The following is a 6,753-nucleotide window of genomic DNA, read 5'->3' as shown; positions in this document are numbered from 1 at the left end:
CACTGGTCCTTACTGTCAGGAGGTTTTTCCTGATGTATGGGTGGAATCTCTTTTCCTTCACCTGAGATTTGAACTTTGTTCTCCGACAAGCTTAACCATTGCACCGCTCTGCTCTGATTTTGTTATTCGGAGTAGGTGAGCATTTCTGAGCGTTTTTTGAGGATTTTGTAGGTCAGCTCTTGCAAAGTCTATCTGCATAGTTTTCTAAGCTCAGAGCCCTGAATCTCACTGATAATGCCCCTTAGAAGAAACTCATTGGGTTTACAGGCAAATCCTCTTGGAGTGGGAAATCAAAATATAAGTGAAGAATGCAACAATATTGGCTGTGTTTTGTGTCAATTTGGAAAATAATGGAGCCGGGCGCGTTTGGCCTCTTCCAGGTGGTTTAAATTTACCAAAGTGCGCAATTACACTGCAGTCCGCCCAGGCAAAACACGTCTGGCTTATCGACTCTTTCAGATGAAGCGATAACGGGGACCGCCACTTGGAGTTTCAGCTTGCCGAACATGTCCCCAGAGACGCCGGTGTTGATGCATCAGCTGGAACCTAAAATATTGACTTGATAAAGCAATTGAATCCCAGAGACAGGTTTCAGATGGAAAGCGCTCGGCAAATGACTACACAAAACGAGAGCCGGGCCCAAAGGTAAATAGGCTTTGTGGGGGGATTCGTGCTTATCTCGGAGCAGGAGGAAGGAAAGGTGCGGGAGCGACTCTGTGCGAACTTCATGCTTAGATTACTAAGTGGAATGAGAAAGCTTTCTCTCTTGAAATGGCCCTTATTTCCGCTTCCCATTTCGGTATCCTGTGAATGCGCAGGGATTCAGTTGCAGGAGTCATGCTATCCTGCAGGAACGCCGCTGTATTTTGGGGGTGGGGGGTGGGGAATCAAGTTTATTTCAAATGTTCTCTTGCAAATAAACAGAGGTGAGGGAGGCCGTGCTTCTGCATCCATCCAGAAAATGGAAAATGTTGGCATGTGCAAACTCGGTTTGCTAGCCCACAAGATAGAAAACAGTGTGCCAAGCACAAATGCAATAAAACCGAACAACTCAAAGAGTCAAAATTGGCACACTGACCTGGATTTGAATGTAGACATCATTTGTAATAAACAATTCAAAACAACATTTGTTCAAAGTTATTTTTGTTATTGCACACTTGTAAATTCACTTACACTAATGCTAAACCTATTCTGATATACTAGAATGAAAAGATAAAGTGCATAATATATATAAAGTGCCAGTGTCAATAAATCATATCAATGTACAATTTCATAATTTCATTCAAGATGAAGAAGAAGAAGAAGAAGAAGAAGAAGAAGAAGAAGAGTTTGGATTTATATCCCCCCTTTCTCTCCTGCAGGAGACTCAAAGGGGCTTACAATCTCCTTGCCCTTCCCCCCTCACAACAAACACCCTGTGAGGTAGGTGGGTGTGAGAGAGCTCCGAGAAGCTGTGACTAGCCCAAGGTCACCCAGCTGGCGTGTGTGGGAGTGCACAGGCTAATCTGAATTCCCCAGATAAGCCTCCACAGCTCAGGCGGCAGAGCGGGGAATCAAACCCAGTTCCTCCAGATTAGATACACGAGCTCTTAACCTCCTACGCCACTGCTGCTCCATTTAAGCTCTTTGTGCAGTCTGATTTTCTCTCCACACAGTCAGGACCCATGGCAGATGAAAACAATCGAGTCAAACACAAGTCAAATCAAGTCAAAAAGGAACTAAATGTTAATTAAAACAACTAACCCAAAGCCTATTCAAGTGGCCCATAATTTATAAAATAATGATCTTATACTAATAATTCTTTATATAAATAATTCTGTCTTGTAGCTAGATCAGAAGGTCCTAACAGTAGGTGGGAGTCAAGCCCTGGATCTGCGACCAATATCAGTGATTTTGATCAGAAGCCTTTATTGACAGACAACAGCATGGCCGTAGAAGAAGAAGAAGAAGAGTTTGTATTTATATCCCCCCTTTCTCTCCTGCAGGAGACTCAAAGGGGCTGACAATCTCCTTTCCCTTCCCCCCTCACAACAAAACACCCTGTGAGGTGAGTGGGGCTGAGAGAGCTCCAAGAAGCTGTGACTAGCCCAAGGTCACCCAGCTGGCCTGTGTGGGAGTGCCCAGGCTAGGTTTGTTTCCTGATCTCATCACCCAGTAAATCCTTTGTGTTTTTCCCGCCTTGAACTTGACCGCACCTACGGCAGCACCTCACTCTGGATTCCCCGCGAAATTCAAGAAGGGACCTCCCTCTGGAATGTGATTGGTTCTTCATTTTTGTTAATGAATGGTGGTGGGTTGTACTGTGTTCTCCCGGGTTTCCCGGCGGGAGAAAGTGTTTATAAAGTCTTGTAAAGCTGCTAGGCAGCGCAGTTGCTGTGGAACAAAGGTGCTGGCACTTAGGTCAGCATTCCAATAAAGAATCTTCTGCTGTTCACTATACTCGCTGTGTTGGGTCCCGATTTCTGTTCCTCTGCGCTACCGAGAGCTGAAATCACACCGAAAGCATTAAACATTACCCAGGTAGCACGGTAACATCATCTGTCCTTAGACTGATACTCTCGGGTCTAATATCCTGCTTCTTCTCAGAAGTTAAGGCAGAGACTCTTCCTAGCTAGGAAGATGATAGCCTGCTATCTCCCCCTCTTTCCTATCCTAAATGTGGTTCCCAACAAACATTTACCTTTTGCCCTTTGAACCAGTGTGTTAGCTGCTTCTCTGGCCCCTTCCGCACATGCAAAATAATGCGTTTTCAAACCACTTTCACAACTGTTTGCAAGTGGATTTTGCCATTCCGCACAGCTTCAAAGAGCACTGAAAGCAGTTTGAAGGTGCATTATTTTGCATGTGCGGAATGAGCCCCTGTTCCCCATATTAGAGTGCACCTGCTCTTAACCACTACGCCACCGCTGCTCCCAACCACAGTTGCCATACCAGTTTATTCACCTTCTCGGGGGCAGTTGTTGAAGTACCGGGCTGCCACATTCAACAGGTGAAAATGAAGGAGTCGTTGGAGTCAAGGTCTTTACACCGGACGCCAGGAGGCACCATATTTCCCTTCGCAATGGAGTCGTCTTTGTGATGGCTCTCTCTCATGTCTGTTGGAAGCTTATCTCTGCCGCCGCCTCCTCTTTCTGTGACTTTCTTATCTCCCCTGGTACCCTTTCAAGAAGATGATGTTTGTGCAAATCTCTCCTGTCCAACCAAGGCAGGAATCCACTCATGGCACATTTGGCCAGAATTTGTGCATGTCTGTTGCATCCAGCTGGTCTTTTGGCTTCAGACGAGCTGAGATTTCAGCCGGATCCCTTAACGTGGCTTGCTAAAAATCTCTGCTTAGGAATGAAGAGTATTGTTCTTCTGGAATGCGTGTGCCAGGTTTAGCTAGAAAGGGAGCTGTAATTCCGGGGGATCTCCAGGCCTCGTCTGGAGGCTGGCAACCCTTGTAGAACTTGGCCTCTGAAAGTGACCTATCGCAGAGCAACCTATCTTCTGCCCTTGTTCCATACCAGCACATATAAAGTCTGTGCAAGAAAAGGGATTCTGCAGGATGGAAACTCAAAAGCTCCTTGGCGAGGAGTACGAGCCATGAAGTTAATGCTTCTGCCAATGTAGGCTAATGGCACTAATCATGATCAGCTAGTTGTTGTGGGTTTTGTGGCCTGCGTGGCCGTCGTCTGGCAGTTATTGGCGTTTTCTGGGCGGACATAATATCCAGGGGAAAACCGGGATCATACATATCGGGATGCTCGTATCTCGGTTTGCACGGCTGCCCGTTATCACATTTAGACCAGGAGGAAGATCCCAGGTAATTATGCACAAGCCCCCGATTTATTTTCATTTTCCACACCAATGTTTCCGCACATGTGCACACATTCCCATTTTTCTGATGTTCTGATTGGTTGCAGCTGTGGGGTGGGGAAAGCAGGTGGCGAGGTGGGAAAAATAAACCGGTCTGTCTCCCTCCTCCTCCTCCTCCTCCTCCTCCTCCTCCTCCTCCTCCTCCTCCTCCTCCTTCTTCTTCTTCTTCTTCTTCTTCTTCTTCTTCTTCTTCTTCTTCTTCTTCTTCTTCTTCTTCTTCTTCTTCTCCTCCTCCTTCTCCTTCCTCTCCTTCTCCTTCTCCTTCCTCTCCTCCTCCTCCTCCTCCTCCTCCTCCTCCTCCTCCTCCTCCTTCTTCTTCTTCTTCTTCTTCTTCTTCTTCTTCTTCTTCTTCTTCTTTTTTTTTTTCTTCTTCTTCTTCTTCTTCTTCTTCTTCTTCTTCTCCTTCTCCTTCTCCTTCTCCTTCTCCTTCTCCTTCTCCTCCTCCTCCTCCTCCTCCTCCTCCTCCTCCTCCTCCTCCTCCTTCTTCTTCTTCTTCTTCTTCGTGGAAAACGCCTCAGTTCCAAACGCTTTACCCACATCTACAGCGGACATCTTTAGGTCATGTTGAGATGTGTTTCTCTCCGTGGCATAGCCCAGAAAACCCACAACAGCCCTCCTTTTTTTGTAAAGAGGACAAGATATGCCAGCACTCATTTATAAAGCTGTGCTGATGCCCACCAATTCCCCTCGCCGCAGCTCTCGCAGACTCTTCATGAGAAAGTACTGCTTCTCCTCCTTTTCCTTTGCAACAACTCCATGCTATTTCCCCCCCCATCCTAGCAAAAAATATATATGCAATTGCTAATGAACACTGAAGTTTTACTTATTTAGTTCATTTATACCCGGCTTTTCACCCTAGTGGGAACTCAAGATGGCTTCCGTCAGCCTCTTCTTCATTTTTATCTTCACAACAACCCTGAGGTGTAGGCTAGGCTGAGTGTCTGTGACTGGCCCAAGGTCACCCAGCGAGCTTCTGAGGCACGAGTGAGGATTTGAACCTGGGTCTGTAGGATACTACTCTGACATCCAAACCACTGTACCGCACTGGCTCTCACAGTTTACATTTTATTGTTCACATTTAGTGTTAAGAGAGTCAGGATGGCATAGTGGTGCCCTCTAATCTGGAGAACCGGGTTTGATTCTCCGCTCTGCCACTTGAGTTGTGGAGGCTTATCTGGTGAACCAGATTAGCTTGTGCACTCCAACCCATGCCAGCTGGGTGACCTTGGGCTAGTCACAGTTCTTCGGAGCTCTCTCAGCCCCACCCACCTCACTGAGTGTTTGCGTGGGGGAGGGGGAGGGAAAGGAGATCGTAAGCTCCTTTGAGTCTCTCTCCTGTAAGGAGAGGGGATATAAATCCAAACTCTTCTTCTCCTCTTAATAAATCTATAGCTTTGCAGAGCAGCTGGCTGTATTTCATGCCCATTTAGCAAACTGTGCAGAGTTTGCAGCAAGCCACCCCCACCCTCCCCTCCACGGAACACCTGTTCGCAGTTCTGGTTGGGCAATCTCTGTTTTCAATCAACAACATTTGTGCCTATTCCTAATGGAAGGTAGTTTGTCCTCTCACATAGCGCAAGAGCTTGATTTTCCCAGTCCTGTTTGCTGAGCCTGGAGAAAGCCGGTGTTTCTTACAAATCTTGCCTCTTGTTCTATCTTACCCTCGTCTACCGTAAGCATTGCCTTTCTGGACATGAGACCTGTTGCAAAAACAAACAAGGCTACAAACCTATGCATGCTTGCTTATGAAGGATATCGAAGAGATAGAAAAAGTGCAGAGAAGGGCAATGAGGAAGATTGAGGGACTGGAGCACCTTCCTTATGAGGAGAGGCTGCAGCGTTTGGGACTCTTTAGTTTGGAGAGGAGACGTCTGAGGGGGGGGATATGATTGAAGTCTATGAAATTATGCATGGGGTAGAAAATGTTGACAGAGAGAAATTTTTCTCTCTTTCTCACAATACTAGAACCAGGGGGCATTCATTGAAAATGCTGGGGGGGGGAAAAATTAGGACTGGACATAAAAGGAAGGTGTCACTTCTTCACGCAATGTGTGATTGGTGTTTGGAATATGCTGCCACAGGAGGTGGTGATGGCCACTAACTTGGATAGCTTTAAAAGGGGCTTGGACAGATTTATGGAGGAGAAGTTGATTTATGGCTACCAATCTTGATCCGCCTTGATCTGAGATTGCAAATGCCTTAACAGACCAGGTGATCGGGAGCAACAGCCGCAGAAGGCCATTGCTTTCACCTCCTGCATGTGAGCTCCCAAAGGCACCTGGTGGGCCACTGCGAGTAGCAGAGAGCTGGACTAGATGGACTCTGGTCTGATCCAGCTGGCTTGTTCTTATGTTCTTCTTATGAATAAGTCCCAACATGGTGGAGTGGTTAAGAGTGGTGGAATCTAATCTGAAGAACTGGGTTTGGTTCCCCACTGCTCCACGTGAAACTTGCCGGGTGACCTTGGGCTAGTCACAGTTCTCTCGGAACTCTCTCAGCTCCACCTACTTCCCAAGGCTGTAGTGGGGAGAGGAAGGGAAGGAGTTTGTATGCTACTTTGAGACCCCTTATGGTTGAGAAAAGTGGGGTATAAATCCAACCTGTTCTTCTTCAACATTCACAGTGGCAGAGCCTCTTCTTTGCATGCATAAATGTGCACAAAAGTGTGTTTTAAGTGTGTGTGTGTGTGTGTGTGTGTGTGTGTGTGTGTGTGTGAAGGAAAGAAGACAGAGGTTTGTAAAACTGCTAAGCATGTGCATTGAGAGACAATGTTTTCTCTCCTCACATGCAACACACATTATTCCAGCTGACCTAATTGTCAAAATACTCAGGACAGGGCAAAGGGAAGATTTCATCACCCAGCCTCCCTTCCTCCAACAGCGGTTGAATGCCCAC

This window comes from Sphaerodactylus townsendi, linkage group LG02 (genome assembly GCF_021028975.2).
Source record: "Sphaerodactylus townsendi isolate TG3544 linkage group LG02, MPM_Stown_v2.3, whole genome shotgun sequence".
Taxonomy (NCBI): domain Eukaryota; kingdom Metazoa; phylum Chordata; class Lepidosauria; order Squamata; family Sphaerodactylidae; genus Sphaerodactylus; species Sphaerodactylus townsendi.
The sequence above is the reverse complement of the archived record's forward strand: the minus strand, read 5'-3'. Positions refer to the sequence as shown.